We start from the raw sequence: 24,586 nt of genomic DNA, 5'->3' as shown, positions 1-24,586 counted from the left end.
ACTCAACACTGCTACAACTGGTAACTAAAAGACTGGTGGTTCAAGACCAACCTGTAAAGTCAAGTTATAACATTTATTGGAATGCAAAATACTATCTTGACTTGTGAGCACATTGCAACCCATGTTTATGTGTGAGATTGTGCATTCTTGCTGGCTGGCAGTTACTCAAGACCCTGTTGACCTCTTCAGGACTGAGTTTACAAATATAAAGTACTCTCAGGGCGGGGGCAGGGACAGAACACTCAATTCCAGGACAGTCTGCCAAAACCTGGACGTCTGGTCACCCTAGGTAAGAGTAATCTTGGGAGGCGGATGAGAGAGACTAGGGGGAGGGACCTTGCCTCAGTGGACAGGCTCAAGAGGGATTAGGTGAGAGAGGACTTGAGAGACAGCGAAAGAGACTCCTACTCAGTGCACAGACTCAAAAGGGAGAAGGGGAGAGAGGAAAGAGACAATACATTGCACACTACAGACAGTGTGGCTCCTGAGAGAGAGTGGGTGGAGAGAAAGAGGGGGTGGAGAGAAAGAAAGGGAGTGAGCGTGAGACAGAGGGACAGTCTCAGAAAGAAACACAGAGCAGTAAAGAGACACAGACAGAGAGAGACACAAAGGGAGCGGCACACATACGTAGACAGACACGGCCATGGCAAGACAGGGACACACACAAGCACACACTCTCTCATAAAAAAACGGCACAAAGCACTGGGGACAGTTTGGTAACTCTAGAATTTCTTGCCATTAGAAGCTCAAGGGTCATGGAAAGTGCCTTATTTCTCGTTTTATTCCATGGTACTATGATTCATTGTATACACTGCCCGGGATATACTCTAGTCCTGTAAACTTGCGAAAGTGCTACAGAGGCAGGTGTGAGGAGGCTGGTGATGAGCCCAAGAGTGTAACCTGTGAGAGATCAAGTAAAAGTGAGCAGTATGCGAGTACCATCTCACCGGCAACAGTGAGAAAGGAACAGAGATGAGCCAAGCCTTAATCAGCTTTATAATTCCTGAAGAAAACACTGCTTTTGACAAGAAAGAACCCAAAATCATGTCTGTATGTATGTAGTTTAGAGGAGTGCTGATCTGTAAGCACTAGAAATCAGATACACACCCACAAACCTCTCCTTCCTGCACCCATTTCCACAGAGAAATGGCAGGCAATGATAATGTGCACCATGTCTTCAGTTAAGGCGTCAGCTGAAATTATAACAGGTCTATCCGCCCAAGACAGAATTCAGCCCCTAACCGCCCCCACCCTTCTCTGGTGGTTTCACAAATCAAAAGACGGACAAAAAGGGGCTAGAAAAGAGAATTTTCCATGTAGAAATGAATTTGCAACTCAAATTTAACTATTCAACATTGAGATGGCACTGCAGTGACAATACTCACTGTATCATCAGGCTCAGAAAGGTGTCGGCCATTTTAGACATTGCTTCTTTTACCCCATTCAAAACATGCCCCTGTTGCTGCTCATAGCTTTCAATATTGTAAAAAAAATGAAAACATATGATTGCTTTCCTCCAATCAAAAGAATATTTATTTATTAGCTCTTTGTTTGAATTTCACATATTGCCATTAAACATCTAACACAGGAAAGCAGGGCAATGTTAATCATTTTTAATAATCGTATATACCAGGATAGAATAATAGTTAGAAGAGGCTGAATTTGTCATCTCCAGCTTCTTTCATACTGCTCTGCAGACTTGTCTCTCTCAATTATTGTGATCTTTTTTTCATTTCCCCCAAAATATTCTCTATGAAATTGAAAATCTGGTCTCCCTGAAGAGGGTAAATGTCTTGGAAAATCGATTTGATCAGGACAGCATGTTTTCTCTTTGATGGAGAACCTCCTCTCGCAGAATGGTAAGGCATGTTCTCCCGGGATGTGGCACCCACCTCCGTCGCCATGGACGCCAAGTTTCCTCATCCTGGAGGCCTTGTTCTCTGCTGAGGAATATTAAAGACAAAATGCACCCATTTTAGGATCAGTGAAGCAGTGGAAAGAACACATCTTTATACTTTCTTGCCTACTTTTAGAATATTTCCATTCTAGTTATGCACGTTAAGAAGAGCATTGCCTCAAAAATATAGATGTTTGTTTCTTGTGAATGAGGATAGTCGGTGCTCTAATACTTTGCTAATGCACACTATGGAGATGCGTTCCAACCCATTCTAGGCAAAGTGTTGCAAATGCATTTCCTGCAACATCAGTACATCCAAGATTTTATAAGATACTTATACGATAATCACATCTCATTGGCCACCTGGATAACAGAGATGACGTCCCTAGCTTCTTTGGAACGATGAACATAAAGATATCCAAAGCAAGGACTGTATTATAAATCAACATGTGGAAAATGTTTGCAAGCTACTTCCCCTGACAATTCTGCATGATCATTTGCATGGTTTTATAACATAATATGGGAACTTCAGCTAACTGTCTATTGAGACATAGACATAAAAGATGTCTGAGAATATCATGTGACCTCTTCAGCCTATCTGGAATCGAGCTTGCCCGCTCTAGTCTAGCGGCTCAGACATTGAAATTGCCACAGGAAACGTTCATTTCATGAGCGTCACAGAAGTGTGCACGGTGGAACGATGGAAAGGGAAAGAGGGAAGTGGATTGACATGAGAAACAGTGATGCAGATATCGTTACTTGTAGCACAGGATGCAATTAGCACATTCACATGAGAATGGGGTGTACACTCTGTGCTTACGCTACAAGGGTGAATCCTATAGTCTTTGGCATTTTTGAACTACAAACATGGCTATGACCAAATTAAGCAATCTTGAAAGTTGGAATGTATCAAAAAACATGTCAATGATGTACATAGGTTTTATTTAAGCCACAGGAAGATGGTCAAGGGGACCGAAACATGTACCGATAGTGGCATGATATACTATGGACGCCATTAAGGAACTTCTTTTTTAATTTAATTGAATGGGCTAAAATTAATGGATCATCAAATCAAAGATGATAAAACAGCTGGATTAATAGGCAGGAACATTTGGCTAAGAGTGTTTATCCCCTATGCATAATTGTGTACCCCATATGTGATTCTTTTTCAGGGAAAGTGCACATAGGTGTGCCAGTCATTGCTGGGTTCTCATGGCATGCACATGTGCAGGCTTTACAGGTAAACTATTTCACCCCCACATAAGAGGTACAAAGGTCCAGATGATGCTGTTAGACCGATGATTTAGCCAATATTAAACCTCACAAAAACTCCTCTAAACAACCATAGACACTGGAGACAGACTACATTAAAAAGCAATACAACCCTTCGAGTGTTCTTAGTACCTGGGTATAAACACAAAATTTGCTACAACATATATGGGATACATTACTCACCGTAATTCATATTTCTGATGAGTGTATCTGCTTAGATTCACATGCTATGCATAGGCCGACATCTAGTGGTAGCCCCAGAGTATTACATTTTTTGTTTTCGTAACTTGAAAAAGGGACGTCGACGGGGCGTGACAGTAATACTATCCCTATTGTGACGTCCACTATACCCATGGTCCTTCATGCGTCGATGTCCCTCAGATTGTTTTGTTTCTAACATGAGGTAGCATGAGGTGTAGCGCGAGTACAGATGTAATAAAGCAGATAAGAGTATATAAGCCAGAAATCACCTATGCACCTTCAAGTCCATGGGGGAGGAAGGGTGGGCGCATGTGAATCTAAGCAGATACAAGCATCAGAAATACTATTAAGGTGAGTAATGAATCCCTTCTGAGGCTTGTGGATCTGCTTAGATCACATTCTATGCATGGATTAGTGAGCAGTGTCTGGAGAGGGTGGTGGGTTGTGAGAAGGTACAGCAGCAAATAGATGTGTTAGCACTGTCCACTAGGACCCCAACCGGCCCATAAAGCTAGGGGTTGCCCAATAGCACTTTAAGATGAGTAGCAGCACCCGTGAGATGGATGGGGATGCAGATTAATACCCTCGCATGGAATCAATAATGACTACTCAATAGTTTGGCAAGGGAGTCCGTTTAATGACAAATACAAAAAACGGGGAGTTCCTGAACATCAGCAATCGCTCGATCTTTCTTCTCGCTTCACAACTTCAACGAACTTCATAAAAAACACATCTTCTATACTGAAAACTCGTCATCACTGACGTGTAACGCTTAAAATGTTGCATGCAATTCTATTGGTTATAGGAAAGTAACTTTAATATAGGTACTATATCTGTATATGGTAATGAAGTGAGGGGATTGGATAAACAGTGTCAGGTGGGGCATCTGAGCCCTTCCTTCAAAATGGCTGCGTAGACGTCACTAAAAGTACAACATCTCATTGGTTCTACTAACTATAGGACCCTAGATTACTTGGTCCACTATGATTGGGTTGGCATCAACCCTACTCATACTTTTCCACCAGCCTAGCAGCATGCAGAATAGCCGGCCAGGTGCAGGGAGCTCGTCCGCTCCAGTCTCCTTCCAATTATTGCAACAATCATCACTTCAGTGATCATGTTTCAATTATTTCTTTGTATCTTGGCATCGAGACTGCTTCTTGGTCTGGAAAAGTGAAGGCACCTGGGCATGTCACAATTCCATGCATAGGTGTGAAAGTTTCATCCCTTCTGCTGGCTCGGTCACGTGATTCCGACACTGTGAAAGTCGTCTTCATTTGTGTATTTGATTTAATTTTGCCAGCCATCTGCCTCCTGTGGCTTATCTTGACCTTTCAGAATAGGATACTCTGTTCTTTTCTTCATTAAATGTATCTACTATTGGCCTACTTCAGCTGGTACAACCTTGGCTTCTTGGCATGACTTGTCTTCGTCTGAGTTTCTGTCTGTCCGTAATTCTCGATTTTTCTGCTGCAAAGCTCGCTTCGTGAGACCTTAAGTAACCTTTGGTCAGTTCTGCTCTTGTGCGTAGTGGAAGTATACTTAAATACAATTCTTTTCTTGAGGTCGATATATAGGTGGCGCTTGCTGCACTCTATTTTACTATTAAGCTTTAGCAAGCCTCACGATTTTGTTAGCGTCTTGTGGTTCCTTGCATATGTACACATGTAAGCTGGCTGAATATCTGCATCACGCTTATGGCATAAGCATCTAACATTTGACATTGTTATTTCGCTTTAAACTCAGGATGTCACTTATCCATGGTGTTTCGTCTCTTTTCATCATTCATAGGTCGTCATATCTTTTATATGTGAGTCAGTCCGGATTCTTGTGATGTCACTATTGGTCTTCTTTTAGGACTTTCTTGGCTTCTTCCAGTATTGCATTTTGACAATCGCCATTCTGTCTCACTTGTCGATATGGTTTTCTCAATGGGTACCTTACTGTCCAAGGTTTCTTAGGTGCAGGTACTTCAATAGGTGCTGTCAGTCTGATAGGTACTGGGCAGAGCCCCGTTGTTGCTCTCTGTTGGTTTATTTGCTCATCATACGTCACATATTTTGGCGTGAACATTCCTGGCACCTCAAAGTGGGCGGTGGTGGTGCGAATTGTGTTTGGGACCTCCTCTACATCACCGCTTGTCCCACCTGCGAATCTGCTTTAGAATGTGTGCCAATGCAGTAGTGCTGAGTAAAAGTATGTATAGAGCTCCATGTAGCTTCTTTGCAAATGGCGTCCAGCAGGATGTTTGCAATAAAGGCCAAGGTAGTTCCTGAACCCCTGATAGTAGAGCTGTATGCATTTCACTATCCAGTTAGAGATGGCATTTTTTGAAGCATGGTCACCTTCCCAGCCAGCTGCTATGGAGACAAACAGTTGGTCTGTTTTTCGTAGCGGTTTTGTCTTGTTTACATAGTATAAAAACGCCCTCTTTACATCTAGTGTATGGAGGTTTTTCACAGCTGAGCTTGAAGGGTTTTGAAAGAAAGCTAGTAGTTCGATAGACTGATTGACATGGAAATTAGAAATGAACTTCGGTGAAAACCTAGGGTGCGTTCTTAATACCAATTTGTCTTTGTGGATAACAAAGAAAGGGTTTTGCACTGACAAAGCTTGTAGTTCACGGACTCTCCTTCTGGAGGTGATAGCCCCCATAAAAGCCGTTTTATATGTGAGGTGTTTAAGGCTGGACTTGCGCGTATGAGCTTTGCAAGTAGCACATTTAGGTCCCACCATGGGGGCAGGTTTGAAATGGGAGGGTGGAGTCTTTTTACTCCCTCCATGAATGCCTTGATGACGGGGGATCTTCCACTCGGACACCTTACTCTGAGAAGTGGTGTACACGGATAGAGCCGCAAGGTGAACCTTGATTGAGTGAAATACTAGCCCTGAGTCTAGTAAGTGGAGCATGTAATGAAGAATGTGTGATGGCGTACATTCGATTTGGTTTACCTTTTTCGGCTGGCACCATATTACAAATCCTTTACATTTGTTAAAAAAACAGTGTCTGGTGTTTGGTTTTCGTGCCTCCTTGAGGATTTCCATACACCTTTGAGGTTGTTTTAAATGGCTAAACTCTATGACTTCAGGAGCCTAGCTGCCAAGTTCATGGATTGAGGATGTGGGTGTAACGTTGTCCCCCCGTGTTGGGTGAGCATGTTGGAGGGGCACAGGAGTTTGATTGGATCGCATATCGCCAGTTTGCGCAGATGCGGAAAAAACAAGGTTGTCTCGCCCACATAGGAGCAACCAGGATAAGCATCACTTGTTCCTGGTACATCTTGTTCACTATTCTGCTCAGTAGCAGTGGTGGGGGGGAAAAGTGTGGGCAAATTTCCCTGACCTACTCATCCACAGGGCGTTTCCCTTGGATCTGGTTTGGGGAAACCTGGATGCGAAGTCTGGACATTGAGTGCTGAGGCTTGTGGCGAACAGGTCTAACTGAGGATATCCCCAGAAGGGAAATATGTCGTCTGAAATGTTTTTGCTGAACTGCCACTTGTGCTCTTCGGTTAGAAGATCTCTGCTGAGTAAGTCTGCCAGAGAATTGAGTTCCCCTGGAGCGTGATGCGACACTAGGAACATGTTCCGCTTGAGTGCCCACTTCAAAATTATTTGGGCTAGCCTGGACAGACTTGGAGGGTCTGTGCTTCCCTGCTTGTTTATGTAAAACATAGCAGTGGTGCTGACTGTGAGGACTTGTACTGTTTGGCCTGATAGATGCACCTGTAAAGCTTGCAGGACTTTGAGCAATGTTAGTAGCTCTAAAAGATTTATGTGATTCTGGGCTGTGATATGGGTCCACAGGCCATGCGCTGTGTGGTGAAGGTAATGGGCTCCCCACCCGGTGAGTGATGCGTCTGTTGTGACAATCGCTTGCACTGCAGGGTTGTGAAAAGGTTTTCCCTTGAACGGATTTTCCTTCATCCACCAGCTTAGCGCTTGAACTCGGGTTAGCGAAACAACCACTAGATCGTCTCACTGAACGCTTGCCTGAGACGACTGCTTCGCTAACCGCATTGGGCGCATGCGCAACCGGGCATGCGGGACCAGGTAAATGCATGATGCCATCATCCCGAGCAAGCGCATTGTTTTGCGTACGGTTATTTGGCTACCGGCTAGATACTGAGGTATTTGCAGCAGTATGTTCTGCACTCTTTCGTTTGATGTAAAGACTAGACCCTCTTCTGCCTTTATGACAGCTCCTAAGTTTTGTTCTGCTTGGAACAAGACTTGATGTTTTCTCGTTGATTGAGAATCCCAATTGGAACAGAAGATTGATTGTTCTCTGGGTATTTTGCTTGCAAATTTGGGGGGATTCCCCTGTTATCAGCCAGTCGTCCAGATACGGGTAAGCTGGGATTGATTCTCTACGTAGGTGCGCTGCCACTACCGCTAGTAGCTTGGTGAATACCCTTAGAGCGGAGGCTATGCCGGAGGGTAGCACCTTGAATTGGTAGTGTTGGCTCGCCATTTTGAAGCACATGAATATTCTGTGCACTGGCAACATTGAAATCTGAAAGTATGCATCTTTCATGTCCAAGGTTGCCATGTAGTCTCCCTGTTTTAGCAGTGGGATTACTTCTTGTAGCGTTGTCATGCAGAATTTTTGTGGCTTGACATAGGTGTTCGCAGTGCGCAGGTCTAGGACAGAGCTCATTGTTAGGTCTTTTTTCAGCACAAGGAAGTACATTGAATAAATACCATTGTTTACCTGGTTTGCCAGGCCAATTTCTATGGCGTCCTTTAGTAGCAGTGCTTTGACTTCTTCCAACAGGATGCATTATTTTTCCTGTGTAGTTCGTCTTTGTCTTGGCGGGTGGTTGACTGGTGTTAGTATTAGCTCTATGCGATAGCCCCCCACCATGGTGGAAAGTACCCACTTGTCCGACGTGACTTCAGGAGCCAAGCAGCCAAGTACAGTGATTGAGGCTGTGGATGGAGGTTTGTTCCCTGATGCTGGGACAACATGTTAGTTTTACTTTACAACATTTGTTGAGCGCATTGTGGACCCTCGGGCATAAAGGCACTGACAGGTGGACAAACATGTAACATATAAGGTTGAGCAAGAGGGGCCGGTGGAAGACGAGATTATTCAAAAAGATGGGTTTTTAGCGCTTTCTTAAAGGTGCGTAAGGTATCAAGAAGTCTTTGCTCTTTTGGTAAATTGTTCCAGAGTTGAGGAGCCGATGAAAAGAAAGCCCCCTTCTCGGCTTTGACATTTCTACATCTGGGCTGAGTAAGAAAGTTTTGACCATTGGATCTGAGACCCCTACGCAACTGTTTGTCGATGATGGAATTCTGCAAATAGGCAGGCATGTTGCCTAACCTGCACTTGAAGGTTATTAAGTAGCCTGAAAGCTACATGCGCTTCCACTGGAAGCCAGTGAAGTGAACGTCTGGCACTCGTTACATGGTCTCTTCTGGAGAGACCCAAAACTGCTCTAACTGCTCTGTTCTGTATTATTTGGAGCCAATGCAATTGGCGTTTATTGATTCCCGCTAGCAGACTACCACAGTAGTCTATCTTGGCACCAATTATGGCTCTGGCGATGATCTCTGTGCTTTCTTGGGTGATGAGTGGTTTGAGATGATGTAAGAATTTAATGTAGTATGTAGAGGAAGCTGTTATACTCGAGACTCCATGGTTAATGATTGGTCCAGCGTAACTCCCAAGATTTTGAGTTTCGGTACAGAGGCAATAATGTTGGTTCCGATTCTGAACAAGCCGTAATTACCATCTAGTTTTTTTATTGCTGCTTAGCTCTCCACTATCATGAGTTCTGTTTTGCTTTTGTTAAGTGCTAAGTTATTATTGAGCATTGCGTTCTCAATGATTCTAAAGATTCTATTCAGTTCTTGTTCATCCTACGTGTGGGTACCGGAAAGTGGAACGACACATTGTGTGTCGTCAGCATAATTACAAAACATTATGCCCTCCGATTCCAGTTCAGAAAAACACAGTGTCACAAACAGGTTATAGATGCAAGAAGACATACTGGCACCCTGAGGACTCCGAAATGTACTGGTATTGGCAAGGCTTCTGCTATATTAGAGCAAACTCTGCTAACTCTGTTTTCCAAAAAGGAGACAATCCAAGAGACAGCCAGGGGAGAAATGTTGGCAACATCTGTTAGTCTATGCTTCAAAACAGAATGATCGACTAAATGGAACGCAGCCAATTGATCCAACAAGACTAACAGGGATAGCAAGCCTTTGTCCAGTCTCTTGAGCAAGTTGGATTTTATTTCAAGAAGTGAGGTTTCAGTCCCAAAACCAGTTCTGAAGCCTGATTGGTGTTCATTCAAAATGGGATACAGATTTAAGTGGTCCGATATTTGTCCTTAAGCCACTTTGTCTAAAATCTTTAAAAGAAAGGGTGTATTCAAAATAGGGCGATAGTTCAAGGGATTGTTCCTGTCTATTCCTATTTTCTTTAGAATGGGTGTAACCATAGTTTGTTTCACATTATCGGGAACCATCCCTTTGTCCAGTGATTCGTTAACAAATTTGCGAATTGCTTTTGTGAGGATAGAGGCACATGTTTTTATGATCACAGAGGCACAAGCGTCACCTTTACAGTGAGACGGTTTCAATTTCTCAATGACTTCTTGTAGTGCCTCTTCCGTTATAGGGTGGAAATGAAATTGGGGAATGGTCGGTTGACATTTACAAGGGTTCAGAGATTCACTTGGGGGATTTACTGGGAAATTCTTCTTTCTTTCGCACATACCGGCTATAATTCCCAAGAGTTTGTTGTGCATGCCTTCCTGAATTTTCTGCACCAGGCAGCGTCCCAAATTTCTAATTGGTCAGCTGGTGATGGGACGGACTCTTGTTCTTTTAAGATTTTAAAGATTTCCTTAGTATTTGAGACTGCTTTATCTATTCTTTGATTGTAATAGTTTTGTTTTGCCAATAGGATTGCTGATTTGTATGTTTTTGCTAAATTTTTATATGCTGATAACAAGCTTCATGACGGCGCAGATTTCCAAAGGTAAAAAGCCTTAAGAGCTGTGGCCTTAAGCTTCCTGAGGTCAGTCGAGAACCAAGGTTGGCTTTTTTGTTCTAGATGCTTCTGTTTCTTACAGTTTAGAGGGGCTAGAATTTCAGAGTTGTAGCCCATATTAGAAGCAAGATTTAATGACATGGTCAATAAAGTCGAATGTAGAGAGAAGTTAGTGTCGAGATCTAATAAAGGCGAAATGCTGTCCGCTGTGAGATGTTTACGGTTGTGTGACAACACGTGTATGTTGGACACATTTTTGAGTTTCGTAGGAAATTGAACTGTAATGGAGAAATAAATAAGTGAATGGTCAGACCAGGGGCATGGAATGATGTTTAAATCATGACACAAGATGTTGGTAGTCGAGATCCAATCAAGTGTGTGCCCTAGAATGTGGGTAGGTTTAGTCACTTGTTGCTCAAAACCTAGTTCTGAAAGAGTCATATGAACCTGTGAGGCATATGGATCTTCAGGATCGCCTAGCCAGTGATTGAAATCACCCATTATTATAAATTGCGATAGTGGTATGAGCCCTGGAAGCACCTAGTTGGTAAGAGCCTCTATCCAATTTCCTTTAGTGATGGGGGACGATATAGGAGAATAATATTAACTGTGGCCTCAGGGGGGGCGTGGCTAAATGGCCGTGTGAAAGGACAGGCCCTAGAGGAGCTCCCGCAGATCAGACATCGATCCTGCAGAAAAACGTGGCATTCAGGAGAAAATGCATGCTGGCAGCGCACCCATGGATATGGGAATGATTTGCACACATATCGGGCGCCTGAGGGGTCCGATTGGTGGCGGAGAAAGGAAGATATATCCATCGAAGTGCAGCGAGGGGCCCGAGACCTGAGGGCAGGCAAGATGGCGGACCAAGGACAAAGGGCCATAAACTGACCATGGGGCCGCGGCCCAAATTGCAAGCTAGTGCGGCCGAGTTCAAGGCCACTACGACTTTAGGGGACTTGTGCTGCCCAGCCTGCAAGCAGATCCAGGGACCCAACTGGGGAGCCCTGCTGGATTGAGGAGTGGGCACCCGAGCCCGCAACGAATGCAGGAGAGGCAGAAGGACTTTGCTGACACTGGTCGCCGGATACAGTGCAGGACCGCAGGGGGGGGGGGTCGCTCCTGGTGACGCTGCTGCCACAGCGCACGGAGCAGCGGGAGGACTGGCGCTGTGCGCTCGGGGCTGGAGCCCGTACACCCTGTTAAACGGAGGCCCCCGCAAGGTCGTGGGCCTGGAAGGGGCCGAGCAGGGCCAGAGACGCTGGCCCTAAGTGAACCGGACCAAAGGGGGAGGAGGGTGCCAGAGCGCAGCCCAGCCTGCAAGCAGATTGAAGGACCCAACAGGGGAGCCCTGCCGGATCGAGGAGCGAGCGCCGGAGCCCGCGACGTGTGCAGGTGAGACAGGAAGACTTTGCCGACATTGATAGTTGGACTCAGCGCAGGGCCGGTGTGGGGGGTTGCTCCTGGCGGCGCTGCTGCCACAACGCATGGGGCAGTGGGACGGCCGGCACTGTGCGATATGAACACCGGGGCTGGAGCTTGGGCACCCGGCAAGCGGAGGTCCCCGCAGGGCTGCGGGCCCAGACGGGCTCGAACAGCACTGGAGAAGCTGGCCCTCGGTGACCCGGACTGCTGGGGAGGGGGTGCCGAAGCCCTTCCTGCGTGGCGAAACAGAGACCTGTGCCGGCTAGACCCAGCGGGCGCTCGGGCTGACCGAGCTGCGACCTGCTGCACCGAGTAACTGAGCCAGGGTACATGAATCAGTATAATCCCCGGGCACTGGGGGACACATTATAAGATCGGAGTGCCTTGGCGGTGGCGCCCTGTGGAGCTTCTTTGAAACACTTCAAGCACAGGGGAGCGGACTCCCAGCCCTGGAACGTGGAGACTGGCCTCCAGTCTAGTCCGGCACCTGTGACAATTGAGTGGTTGCCAATGCAACGCACAGGCCGGGGAGGAGGAACCTGAGAGCCTGGGCCCAATGACACACAAGGAATGCACTAGAGCCGGGAACATTCATCAGAGGCCAGAGTCCCCACGCGAGTGTCCACGACAGAAAGAGAGACTAGGTGACAGCCCTGGCAGGGTCCCCGTGTTGTGAAACACTGTTGCCCATAGAAAGGGGCAGACAAGCCCAGTTTGATTCAGGGCATACGCTGCACACGAGAGAGCACGCAGGAGACGGCCTATACTGGCATGGGGCACGGTGGATGCGCCACTGCTGGTCGGGGAGCTATAAGATCCTGCTGAGGCCCGGATCACACGGGTGTGAAACCAGTGGATACGCCTGACCACCGGTGACAGCGGGAGCTACAGCGTACGCCTGTACTAGTGGATGGGGCCAGGACAGATACGTGGGAGGACACAGCCCACTTCAGGAGTGTAACTGGCAGTCGGCACATACCCCCGACGTGGCTGAATTGGGCCCAAACACAGGGAACCATCCAACACGGGGTAGGCCTGCAAAGGAGGGGCTGTCGGGTAGGCCCACGTCAAGTTGGGACTGGCCATGAACGACTCAAAGTGGCACTGGACCTCAAGGTTGGAGCTGTCCTGGAAGAGGTGAACCTCCTCAGACAAGATGTTAGGACATTGGCGGACCGCACCGGAGACCTGGAAAAAGAGATGGCCCCGAACACAGCAGATTGTGCCGCCCACAAATCGGAACTTCACGCCCTGGTGCAGCTAGTGGGCAACCTAGAAAGCAGGGCGGAAGAAGCAGAAGGACTTGCCCGACGGAATAACATCCGCATTATAGGTCTGCCGGAGGGAACTGAAGGGCCCAACCCAACGGAATACGTCGAAACTATGTTATTGCAGGAAATAACCGGAGGGGTGCTCACCCGGGATTTTGCTGTTCAGAGAGCGCACAGGGCCCTGATGAGGAAGCTGCTGCCGGGGAACCCGCCGAGGCCACTGATCGCAAAGATCCTGAATTACCGGGATCAAAAAAGGATACTTGAATTGTTCCAGAAGGGTGGAACAATTGAAAAGGGGACAGCGAAGATAACTGCATACCCAGACTACACCCTGCAAGTGCAGCGCAACAGGAGGAACTTTGGAGCGGTGAAAAGAAGACTGCCAGAAACAGGCCACAAGTATATGCTGCTTTACCCGGCCAAACTGAAGGTGTTCCACAAGAACAGAACCTTGTTTTTTGATACTCCGGAAGACGCCATGGGGTGGCTGCACATGCAGAGCTGCCCCAGGAATCGGGCATCCAGACAGGAGTTGGAGAGGATAAGTAATACGAGGCGATGCCACCCAGGCAGCACAGCATTTTCCGAGTGACCCCGTGGAAGGCACCGATTGCACACCTTATGGGTGTTCTTTCAGGAATAGTTCTTATGACAGGAGGGGCAGAATTTTAAAGGAATGTTCGCCATGATAAAGGAAACTTGAAAAAGTGTAGGTAGAAAAGCGGGAAAGAGAAAAGGTAGGCATCCTCTAAGGGATATGTGGAATATGACAACCCCCCCTCTCTCTACTATGTAGGCCAAAGGCCTGAGGTAGGCCGAAGCCGTGACAGCAGTCTATCAGGAGGCTCTTGATGATGTTGGTCTGCAGAAAGCTCAGTCGAGGAGAAATAACCGCGGTCATCGATCACAATATTAAATTTAAGTATTAACAATATAAAAGTAATAGAGACTACAAGTCACGAGCTCCGCAACTTGTGACCGTCAACTGTGGCAGGATTACAAACAATCGGAGGGACTTGACGCATGAAGGACCATGATATTACGAAGATCATTGTGTATTTAATCTGCAAATTTGAGGAGATTCCCCGGTGATTAGCCAGTCGTCCAGATAAGGGTATACTGGGATGGACTTTCTGGGCAGGTGTGCTGCCACTACTGCAAGCACCTTTGTGAACTCTCTTGGTACTGAGGTGATGCCGAATGGGAGTACTTTGAACTGGTAGTGTACTCCCACCATCCTGAAATGCAGGTACTTTCTGTGAGCAGGGTGCATTGAAATATGAAAGTAGACATCTTTCATATGCAACGTTGCCATGTAGTCCCCCCCATTCCAGGAGTGGAATCACCTCCTGGAGCGTGGTCATACAGAACTTTTGTGGTTTGACATATTTGTTCACAGGGCGCAGATGTAGTATTGGGCGCATGGTATGGTCTTTCTTTGGCACAAGGAAGTATGTTGAATAAATAACCTTGTTTACCGGGACAATCTCTATAGTGTCCTTGTCGAGTAGCACCCTTATTTCTTCCAGCAGTATCTTTTGCTCTTCTGCTGTTAGTTTCTTTTGTCTCGGTGGGCGGTAGGGTGGTCTTTGTACCAGCTCAAGAGCCTCCTGTCACGGTGGACAACACCCACTTGTCCGATGTTATCCTCTCCCATGCGTGGATGAATTGGGAGATGCGGCTTCCTACTGGCGTGGCATGTGAGGGGACCTGAAGTGGCGTGTCATTGTTTGGGAGGGGTTGAGCCTCAACCAGGTGAGGGGCTGACCCTACCTCTCCCCCTTGAGAGTAACCTGAGGAGTGTTGTGCACCGTGGCCCTGAAATCTCCTAGAGTTTGGAGAACCCTGTTGGGAATAGGATTTGTTATTTAACTGCCCAAGGGATTTAAGAGTGTCATACTCCTCCTTGGCACTCTTGTTCTACAGCATTCCCAAATAATACATTTGGCTCCACTGGCATGTTTAAGAAGGTTGCTTGAGTCTCTATCTTAAACCCTGACTGCCTAAGCCAGGCATGGCGCTTAATGAGTGTTCCCTCTGCTATGATGCGTCCTGCGTTATCCGCCGCATCACGATTGTTCTTCAGGATGCAGTTGGAGATTTGCTTGCCCTCTGAAATAGTTTTAAGCAGTTGAGCCTTTAGTGGTTCTGGGCCGGTTTCTATTTGGCATTCCAGATCATCCCATTTGTGGCAGCCGTAACTAGCTGACAGTTTATTATTGTTAGTGATTCTTGTTTGGTATGCTGCAGATGAGGCGACCTTTGGCCCAAACGTGTATATTTTCTTGCTTCCTTGTCTGGCAGGGATTCTGTCGACTCCAAGGGAGTGCCTGCCCTTTTTCTGGTTGTAGTGACCACTAGGGAATCTGCTTTGAGCTGACCCCTAATATACAGGGGGTTGGTGGGTGCCGGTCTGTATAGCTTTTCGATTCTCGGGTTGACCGCCCACGTAAGAGTAGGCATTAGTAGTGATGGCCAGAGACGTCTCTGTACTGACTGCAGGAGAGGTATAAACTTTTGTCTCCCAGGATATCCTCCACCAAGTCCTTGTCGACCTGTGTTTGAGTGTCGATATAGAAATGTTTTGCCGTTTTTAGTAGCAGTTTGGTGTACTGTAGTTCATTGTCAACCAGCAAATCTGCTACCGGCTGGTCGTGATGGTCTGACGACTGAATAATGTAAATGTCGTCATTGTCATAAAACTGGTCTTGGTCTTGGCCATAGAGGTCACCCTGAGACCCTGGGTCTGCTTGGTCGTCATAATATGAGTCCAGAGAGGGGTGTTGGTATTGAGAGGTGTTTTGGAATGCCGAGGCCGGATTGCCTAGAGCAGAGGTGCTTGGCTGTGGCTCAAGGTGAGACTTTTTGGCAGGGGGTGGATCTGGTGATGCCCCTGGCTGTGAGGCATCTCTAAGAACTGTCAGTTGGTCGGGGTGTTTGTCCATGAATTCCATGAAACAGGACATTCTCCCTACAATGTTATTAAATTGTTCTGGTGTAAAACGGCAAAAGGGCGGGAAGCCCGAAATGACAGGGGACCGGGGGGTGGCGGGGGGGTGACATCCTCAACATGGGTGGGCTGGGAGGGAATGGTAGCCTTATTGCGCATAGCCGCAGAGAGGGCGTCTATGGGGTGAGAAAACTTTTTTGGGTGTCCTTTAGGGCCAAGGGAGTCGACTTTGCTTTAAGTAGTGAAGCACTGACGTGTTTCTTAATTATGGCTTGTATTTACAGCGTTTTCTTTGGAGATGCCGAAATGCCTATCGCTGCCTGTTCTTCAGCGCACAAAAGGAGGGCCTTTTCATATGCGGTGTCAGAATCGACCTTCGTTATCGGTTTTTGGGAACTGCCATGAGGCAAAAGCATGTGCGATGGCCTAAAGGACAGTGAGGAACATGAGGCTGTATCCCCGGTCACTTCATGGGCCTTGACGCTCAACGATGTCGTCGAAAGTCAGCTGGGGGGTAGGGTATGCCCTTAGTGTGTTTGCGTGTGCCTTGGGCGCTGGGTGTCTTCTGCAGCACAGGACCGCCGGCCTGCTTATCCGAGTCAGGGTTCCACACTTGGGTTTCCGACGGACCCCGTTCGCCCTTGGCCTCACTCATGACCCCGACACTGCCCTCGCTGGAGTATTCTGTTACGTCTATGGAGGCTTCGGCCTAAATGGCGTGAGTGGCTCAGCGTTTCGCCCACCGATCCTTTAGGGTTTTAGGTCGGAAAAGCTGACAGGATTTACAATGCTTTTCGGTGTGATCCCTTGGGAGACAGTGATTGCACACTCAGTGAGTGTCCTTCCACGGGAAATTAAAATGGCAAAAGGCCAAAAATAGAAGAAAGGGAATGATGGAATAAACATTCTCTGAAAGAGATCAGTATAAAGAACCTCCCCCCTCTCTCCCTACTGTAATGGGTCGATGCCTGATGCAGCCGTAAAAGCTGTGTCTGGTCATCGATCATCACTCGTCGTCGATGTGGGTGTTTGTCTGCAGCCATCGAGTGGTTAAGCAGTCGTGCGGCGAGGCGAACAACATAGGAAAGGAAGAAAGTCTACAAGTACAACTTTAGTTAATCAAAGGCATCAGACTGGAAGAGAACTCTGCATTTGCGACAACTTCGATGGTGGAAAGAAACAATCTGAGGGACCTCGACGCGTGAAGGACCATGGGTGCAGTACACGTCATACTAGGGATAGTATTACTAAACATGCCCTGTCGACGTCCGTTTTCGAGTTTCGAAAACAAATCTTGTAATACTCCGCAACTTCCACTAGATGTCGGACTATGCAGAGCATGTGATCTAAGCAGATCCACAAGCTCCAGAAACATACATACTGTGATGAGTCACTAGGTGTTGTCACTTCGTCCCAAGGGGGACGACCTTTCCCATGAGGCTAGGGATGTGCCGCCGCTACCTAATATAATCCCCTGGGGGCATAATGCGGGAGGGTCTCATGGGGAGGGACTCTCCTCCTGGGGATATGGAAGGCCAGCTGGGTGATAGTCGGCATAACACCCCTACCCAAACCTTCCCAGGACCTCTACCATCTTCCCTCAGCCCCCTCTGACTAGCACCTCCAGGTGTTATTGTAATATTATAACCACTACACCTACTGAGACGAAGAAGGTTTGTAGCAACATGAAGATTACGCCTGACCCAAGTACTGGCTGAAGAAGATGTGCGAAAGCATCAAGAGTGAGTCATGGAAAATAACAAAGGACTTATACCAACAGGTATCACAACTGAGAAGGGACTTACATGGTGGGCAAACCAGCCCCGGAGCAGCAGCAGGGGAGGAAGCTGTGGAGCTGGGAGCAGAGAAGTGGCAAAGACCAGGAAGCTGCGGACGCCAGCGGAAAGCAGAACATAGGAAGAGGTGGCCCATGCAGCTCGCTAACTGTACCGACATTGCAAGGAGCCACAAGACGCAAAGCCGCCGAGAACAGAGAGAAGAAGCAGACTGTTACGGAAGGGGAAACGAAGACCAACACCAGTCCTGGGAAGAGCCACCGCCGTATGACAAAGCTGTAGAAGGTAACGGGTGATATGGGCTGGCCGGAAGAGATGTGGGGAATGAAAGGGGTTCTTTGAGAAGCACCGGAATCACCGAGGCCCAGTGAGGGGCCAAGAAAGGTCTGAGACCCTACAGCAAATGAAGAGTGCATCCGAGGAGGACTTCTTCATCCAAGTTGCATACCGAAGACCAATGACATACATAAAAGGGTGTGGGACCCTACAGTATATGAAGAGTGCATCCAAGGAGGAATTCCTCGTCCGAGTGGCATACCCAAGAACACCAACATACAGAAAAGGGTGTGGGACTCTACAGTATATGAAGAGTACATCAGAAGTGTGCATCCTCGTCCCAGTGGTGTCTAGGGGACCAGTGAGGCACAAAGAAGGGTCTAGGACCCCATGCAGTGTGAAGCAAATACGGAAGGAGAACCAGGGGAAAGGGGTCATTCCCCCTGGTCTAGAAGTTACCAGAGAAGGGTCTGTAACTCTCTAGAAAATAAATTACAAAATTGGCAAGATTCAAGAGCCATACAGTTGTTGTATCAGAAACCAGGGTAACCGAGTCATCCCCCTGGTTTAGAATTGATGAACCTTCTGAACAGTAAATAGCGGCAAGAAGAAGGGAGTCATTCCTCCGGGTTCACAGAGTGAATATTAACATTCAAGCCAGTCAGGGGAAGGGAGTCATTCTCCTTGTCCACCAGAGTGTGAAACTTTGCCTGTGGAAAAACTAAACAGGCAGGGGAAGGGAGTCATTCCTCCTGGCCCAGCCCTTTGGTTTAATAGACTTTCTTTCCAAGGAAGTTTTGATACCATATTTTCAAAGAAACCATGATATCCTCTTTTCTTCACAAGAACCTGCAACATTCACCAGGGGAAGGGAGTCATTCTCCTGGTGTGAGCACTTTACTACATTTCTTAGAACTCTTTGGATGTAGTGTAAGGGATATAGACAGATTCTTGACACAGGACGGTTAACTTTCAGGTGACGGACATTCTGACTTTCCTTTAGTTTTAGGTTGAGGCTGGGAAACCCCCGCAGAGATAGCGATAGATAGGTTTTTGCAAACCTCAATATATGTTTATAGCCCACAATATGTCACCTCCTGGCCAGTCTCCTCATTAAGACACCCTTACCTTAAAGTCCTGTGCCCCCCACCCAACATCACCCCACCTATCTCAGACAGCCAGGCAAAGCTTTTCTATCTTGGTACCCCTGGAGATGGGAGGAGGGGGTGGGTAGAACTGAGAAGTTTGGACTAGTCTAAGCAAATGATCCTAGAAATGAGCCACGAAGTCAAGGGCCCAACATCCTGCACTCACAGCAGAGTCCTGCAAACAAGGAACTACTTCCCCCATTCAGACTCTCCTAAATAGCCTAAGGCTGAACAATGAATTATGATGAAATTCCCACCAACAGCACAGAATGGATGGTCTGAAGTGGAGGCTGAGACTGAAGAACAGAAGTCGCCCGAGGACCCCTTCTCTCCCTCCTAATCCTACAGTTCTGTGCAGCTTTAAACCACACCTGCTCCTCCTTTTATCCAGCTTCACTCAGACCCCATAGTAATCTAGATCATACCTGGGACACAAACTAAACCTGGACAGAGAGCCTTGTGCCTTTTTCTGATTAGTGGAATTTTAATGAATCTCCTAATGAGATATGCTGCACTTTTACAAAAGCATATAGGATGGCATTCTCCCAGTTGCCACCGGAGGCACTTTAACAAATAAGGTGAGTTTTCTGAAGTCCCCATCCTACTATGTGCAGGAACGAGTCACCAAAGACTGGGCTGACCTGGTTGTTACCTAATGTGCCTCCCAGAGGTTTAATGAGGAGGGATCCTGCCAGCTTGCTGCCCACCCAGAGGCACGGTAATACAACATCAGGGGTTACATTGTGGGATGTAGGCCAGTTGAACTACAAGTACCAAAAAGCCTTGCAATGGGCGCCCTCAGCCCGGGGACTGAAGCGACAGCCATGTCATTGAGAAAAGCATGGGTTCCGTGAACCTGTGGTGTTCGGGAGGGATGGAGAACAGTTTATGAACCTTACCTAAAAGAGAGTGAGCCAGGGAAGGCATGGATACCCTGTGATCCAGCACTCACCCAGGGAAGGCATGGATACTCTGTGCCCCTGCACTCACCCAGGGAAGGCATGGATACCCTGTGATCCAGCACTCACCCAGGGAAGGCATGGATACCCTGTGCTCCAGCACTCACCCAGGGAAGGCATGGATACCCTGTGCTCCAGCCCTCACCCAGGGAAGGCATGGATACTCTGTGGCCCAGCCCTCACCCAGGGAAAGCATGGATACTCTGTGCTCCAGCACTCACCCAGGGAAGGCATGGATACCCTGTGCCCCAGCCCTCACCCAGGGAAGGCATGGATACTCTGTGCCCCAGCCCTCACCCAGGGAAGGCATGGATACTCTGTGCTCCAGCACTCACCCAGGGAAGGCATGGATACTCTGTGCTCCAGCACTCACCCAGGGAAGGCATGGATACTCCGTGCTCCAGCACTCACCCAGGGAAGGTGCTCCAGCACTCACCCAGGGAAGGCATGGATACTCTGTGCTCCAGGACTCACCCAGGGAAGGCATGGATACTTTGTGCTCCAGGACTCACCCAGGGAAGGCATGGATACTCTGTGCTCCAGGACTCACCCAGGGAAGGCATGCATAGTCTGTGCTCCAGGACTCACCCAGGGAAGGCATGGATACTTTGTGCTCCAGGACTCACCCAGGGAAGGCATGGATACTCCATACTCCAGCACTCACCCAGGGAAGGTGCTCCAGCACTCACCCAGGGAAGGCATGGATACTCTGTGCTCCAGGACTCACCCAGGGAAGGCATGGATACTCTGTGCTCCAGGACTCACCCAGGGAAGGCATGGATACTCTGTGCTCCAGGACTCACCCAGGGAAGGCATGGATACTTTGTGCTCCAGGACTCACCCAGGGAAGGCATGGATACTTTGTGCTCCAGGACTCACCCAGGGAAGGTATGGATACTCTGTGCTCCAGGACTCACCCAGGGAAGGCATGGATACTCTGTGCTCCAGCACTCCCAGTGCTGCCTCATCCTCGGTAGAGTGGAGGAACCATTCACCATGCAGACAGGGATTCCAAGATGGCACCAGAAACACCTTGAAAACCTCGCCAGCCATTATTTAACAACAATAAAAACTATCAGATAATAATACAAAAGCTCCACCAGTCATATAACGAAGAAGTCTAATGAGGGATTAACCAATCAGATTTGAGATTTCAAACATGAGGAACAAACTAGCAGGAACACCACTGGATGCCAAGCCCCAGTCAAGGGAATATTAAAGGGACTGGGAAAGTTCAGCGAAGGAGAGAATGTCAGACGAAGCGGACATGCTTACTTGCACTCCCTCGACACAAAGCGACCCCCCTGGAGCATGGAGACCCCTTGGGGAGCAAGGAACCAGGAAAAGAATACTGCCTAAAGGTAGGCAGTGATAATCTGGAGGAAACTCAGAAGCCAGGCTGGAAGCTTCCCAGGAAGCCCTGTGCAGAGAGGCTGGCCTCGATGCTGGAAAAAACATCTTCCAAACCTCCAGGGAACTGACAGGCTGAAGATGTCTGTGATGCTGGAAATGCATCGGAGGGACAGGGCCTCTGTATCCTTGTCCTTTACTTCTTTTTATCGTGTGTTCTGTCGTGTTTTTTTCCGTGCAGGAGTTCATGTGGGACTCCTGGCGTTGCAGCTCTCTCTCTTTTGGTTCGGTGAACAGACCCATGGGATACCCTTATGGCACCCATGGGTAGGGGTGCAACCCTGTGCCCCTAGTGTATGTTTATGGGCACCTGTGTGTGACGCACAGAGCAGGGTATGGGCTGGTGGCAGCTCCGTGCTGAAATGACTGGTGCCCCGAGCGTCCTCCATTTTGGGATGCCCAGGCCCTGTCATTGGAATCGGTAGATTCCTGATGGAGACAAAATGGCCCCCATGGCCTCTTACCTTCCATCGCCTGTTACCTTGATCTTCCCAAAGTCCCAGGAAGCCCTGCCTCTGTCCCTTCCCCCTGACTGGCTGTGGGGTGGAAGTTCCATATATGGTATTGTGGGGAAGTGCCGACCAGACTGGCTGGAGCCTTCTCAACAACCGTATGTTGTGGGTATGCCTGTGGGTGGGACCTGGGTGAATGGAGTGTGTGACAAATATGCATTCTATGTTGTGGCTGTCTGGTATCTGGTGTTTGACACAATGGTTTAGACAGCCCTGCCCGAAACCGGTATGAATGCAGCTTGGAGTGTTGAATGGCTCGGTACTTGTCCCAATACGCATTACTTGTTGTGAGTGTCTGGAGAGAAGTGAATGGCCTGAATGCACTGTGTGCCTGATTGGCTGCCTGCCTGCCTGAATGCCCGTAGTCGTGATTGGATGCTTGAGTGTGACCCAGCTGAATTAATGGGAGATCAACAGTATATCTGGGGACCTCTCACTGCTAGGAATCATGTTCAGAAGCTGAAGTCCACTACGACGAGTATCTGGTGTAACTGAAACTTAACCTTGAGCCCCGCTGGATGAGAAGAATTGCTGTTGCTCTCCTTCGCAATCTGAAAGCTGCTGTGCCTCAAGGACTGACCCAGAGAGGACCTTGTAAGGTGCCCTCTTCCCGAGCTACGAGGGACCATCGTGCACAGCTGATCTTTGCCTAAGCTCCCTGGTACACAGACCTTCGACAGGCTGCCGACCCGATTCGGGGATTGCTGTGGAACTCCAAGGAGAAGCGCCCGGACTGTGGTCCACCACTGCCGACGACCACCGTCGCTGACTGGAGCAGCTGTGCTCCCGGTGCCTAAGAACTTCATTGATCCAAGGACGCTCTTGTCTGCATCGTCGCAGCTGGATCCTGCCGGAGAAGGCATGACCGTCGACGCGCCGAGGAGCATCCACCTTTGGGTTTCCCGCCACCCAAAGACCACAGAGACGCCGACGACTCAATGCCCTTGCTGGGCCACAGTTCTTCAACTCTTTGCATTCCAGAACCATCGACCTCGAGGTGCCCCGCACGTCTCTTCCTTACAGGACGTTTACGCTTCCCCGTCAACGAGCACCGTTAGGAACCACGCGGCCACTTCACCGTCGTAGCTCGACCTGTTCTCTGTCGGACGTTCGACGACCCGTGACCCCTGCCTGAAAGGGAGGACACTCAAGAAGGGCCGTCGATCCCCAACATGGAACGCTACAATGCCAAGGTACTTCGGGTTTGCAGAACTATTGGAAAGTCTAGTGTGAACAATATATGGACTGGGCTTGTATCCTTCTTCTACAGGTTGCCGAGGTGGGGGGGGGGATCTCCACACAGAACTGTGTTTAACGGTAGTTACCAGTATTCTGCCTATTGCTCAACCAGCTTGCTTTCCTTCCTCTCTCTACTGCTGGTTTCCTCTTTATTTTGATCTGTGTGTCATTCTGACCGTATGCACTTTAATGAGATCTAATAACGTTAGTGGTACCACTTTAGAATTGTACATATTTACCAGTGTTGATTTTCGGAGTACAAAGTGAGTTATCATGATCGTGTATATGACCTTGAATATTAATAATATAAAGACTGTGTTTTTACTGATACAGTGTGTGGACATTCCTTTGTGGGTGCTTGGGGACTACACTGTACTTAAGAACCAGCTCGCATCACCTCCTGAGAAGTTAGGCCTTGATTGCTCGACTACGTCTACCAATACTAGAGAATCTTGGCAGGGCTTGCTGTGTCTCTCCTCTACCAAACAGAGATCGGAAGTACAGACCCCCCCCCACCCCACCACCGGTCTTTACAGCTGGTGGCAGCGGTGGGATGCTTATGGTTTTAAGACTCAGTGTATAACTGTCCCACTTACGAAGGAAATCTGCACTTTGTTAAATTAAGGTTTAGTCGTGTACAAGATAACTGCATTACAAGCAATGGAATCTATTGCGAATGGTAAATTGACTCGGATGAGCTTAGAGGCTCTCCAGAGTGTTTGTGAAGCCAGGGAATTAGACTTTGTGGATAAGTCTAGGGCTGAGCTGATAGCTGCCCTGGTGGACTACCAGATCGATTGTGAAACTCTTGAAGGGGGGAATGCAACCAATGAGGACTCTACCACGGGGGTTGTCGCCGAATCGGATTCTGGGAATGCCACCATTCCTGCTGCCTCTGTTCCAAACCCCAGCAATTCTTTAGAGCTTGAGTTCTTAAGGATGAATATCGCAAGTTGGAAATAGATGCTTAGCTTAAGAAAGAGGAGTTGGCAGAGCAAGTGGAACTCAAGAATAGGGATCTGGAACTCAAAGACAATGACACTGAATGTCAGCGAATCCAGTTGGAGAAAGCTCGAGTGGAGACTTCAGCAAAACCAGTTGAGAGTGTCAGGTCCCCAGCAACCAAGTTTATGAAAGATTTGGTTGGTGTGTATGCGGAGGGTTCTGATATCCTCCAATGGATTGAAGAGTTTGAGATGGCTTGTGCAATTCATGATG

This window comes from Ambystoma mexicanum, chromosome 13 (assembly GCF_040938575.1).
Source record: "Ambystoma mexicanum isolate Mex_15411 chromosome 13, UKY_AmexF1_1, whole genome shotgun sequence".
Taxonomy (NCBI): Eukaryota; Metazoa; Chordata; class Amphibia; order Caudata; family Ambystomatidae; genus Ambystoma; species Ambystoma mexicanum.
This window is presented reverse-complemented; position numbering follows the sequence as displayed.